This window comes from Berghia stephanieae, chromosome 7 (genome assembly GCF_034508935.2).
Source record: "Berghia stephanieae isolate SIO BIC M18660-M18661 chromosome 7, UCSD_Bste_1.3, whole genome shotgun sequence".
Classification (NCBI taxonomy): domain Eukaryota; kingdom Metazoa; phylum Mollusca; class Gastropoda; order Nudibranchia; family Aeolidiidae; genus Berghia; species Berghia stephanieae.
Genome location: NC_088366.1, coordinates 55,151,072 through 55,153,571, shown reverse-complemented (window position 1 = coordinate 55,153,571; position 2,500 = coordinate 55,151,072).

Genomic DNA, 2,500 nt, shown 5'->3' with positions numbered 1-2,500 from the left:
ACTGTCAACGAATGATTTTTGGCGTACGTTTTCTGCATGGGCAATTTCCGCGTCGGTGTCAAATTCTCAAGTCGACGACGGTAAAAATTATTCTGACGGAAAAAATTAACTGGTGCTGGATGACGAGTTTATCAAATTATTATCCTCTTTATCCTCATCAAAATAGCATTAGCGGGGAAAAATATTATTTTAGTTGGCTGTTTTCTTTTTTTTTTTTTTTTTACATTTTTGAGGGGGGGGGGGGGGGGGGGGGGGATGCTGGATGGGGGAAGGGTACCAAAGCCGAAAATATTTGGGTTGAAAATTGAAAATTTACGATTCGAGTTTGATGTAGTTTGCGACTGACTGACCGTCATTAAAATGTTATTTTCTCATTCTTCCTCCTCCTCCTACTCAAACTCATCTACCTAATCCTCCTTCTTTTCTGCCTCTACCACCACCACCTCCTCCTCGTCTTTTTCAGTCATCATCGTAATCGTCATTGACGTCGTAGTTTTTGTCATCATCATGATCATCATCATCAACATCATCATTATCATCATCATCATCATCATCATCATCATCATCATCATCATCATCATCATCATCATCATCATCATCAACAACAACAACAACATCATCATCATCATCATCATCATCATCATCATCATCATCATCATCATCATCATCAACAACATCATCATCATCATCATCATTATCATCATCATAATCGTCGACATCTACGACAGTAACAACAACAACAACAATCACAATAGCCACAACAACAATCACTGTAGCAACAATAAGAAGATGAACAACAACATAAACAACATCATCACCGATATGATAACCTAATCATATAATCTTGCTAAGGAGAGAATCTATAGACAGTATGCGCTTGGCTAAGAAGCTCATAACATTGCCAGCCATCCGGAAGTATAACGGACCAACACACAAAACTGTGTGTATCCATGAACGTTTATAGTCAGGTTAATACAGTTCAGTGAGCATTACTCATAAACGTGGATGGAACATTATCCGGAACATTTGGTTTGTAATAAAAACGGTTACAATTACAAACTTAGAAACTCAAGTTGTTTATGAAACTGCATTCAAGCTTCTGAACTCGATTTTAACAACAACAACGGCAACAACAACGACAGCAAAAAAAAAAACTCAAAAAAAAACCCCAAACAAACTAACATTGATCTTTTATATAGCGCAATCTCCACTAAACATGCTCAAAGCGCTTTTATAACTGGTCCCTGACCGACAGCATCACGCAATATGTAGAAGAAAACATGACGCTTGGTAGGCGATATTACAATTAATGTATTTCCGGCAGAGTCAACGCTGTTAACGGCCATAATGTACTCATTTTTATACCTGGGTACGGTGAGAGAATGTGAGTAAAGAGCCTTTCCCAGAACTCAACTATGCGCCAAATGAGGCTCGAACCCAGGACCTTCCGATCCGAAAGCGGGTATCATGTCTCAAGACCACATAGCCGCACAATGAAAACATAATTTCATAATTTAGACTTAATTCTCTCCTTACCAACTACAGGAAAATCGTCACATTCGTTACGATACAACCATTGTTCTTATTCAAATTTCTTTTGTAAGTCATAAAATTTAAAGAAAATTAGTAGAGCATATTTTGATAAAGAAATTATTTATCGCAAGAACATTACAGCTATTGTGTTTGAGCGATTAAAAAATATATATTTTTGTATTAGTTGGGTGTGAAGTTTTGGGGAAAATCCTGAAAATGGCTGGTAAGAAGAGAGTTAACTCACTCAACCCTGATACCGACGATATACGTAGTTCACCGGGTTACTTTTACCCCATGCCTATTTATTACATTTTTTCTGAGACAAATTATAGGCGTAGTATCAAAGTTAATGTTTTTAGTTTTTACATGTTTATGGTCGTTGAATAAAACTATCTATGTACATGCTCATTTTTAATACTTTTTCTTCCAATTTTGAAAAGTAGAAAAATTCTCTAAGATTGAATGAGTGAAAAGTCAGGTTTCAGATTCTGGTTCATCCGAACGTTGTTCCGATTGAGAGAATGGGATACATATCATGATTTTTTTTTCTTTTTCTTTTTTTTTTTTTTTTTTTTGAAAGAATGAATATCTTTAAGAAAACGGAAAGAGGCAGAGGGAGGTGGGACGGGGGCGGAGGCGGGCTTTCTCGAACACAAAACAATACGCAAGGGAAATAACAGCGACAAAATTAAGAAGCCAAGGGGGGACAACCAGATTGGGCCATCTTCTGCCCTCGGGGCTGTGCCATCTGACCCAGAGTTGCATGAGACGTAGGGCAAGGCCAAAACATCTTGCTTGCTTGCCCTATTTGTTGATTACAAAACGTCTTATCTGGAAAACTTGAGAAGAAAGAGGGTGGGGGAATGGGAGAAAGGAGGGGGGATGGGGGGCGGGGGGGGGGGGGGGGGGGGAGGTGAGGATAACGTCATGCATGGCAAGTGTGAATCACTCGTCATACAACGAATCA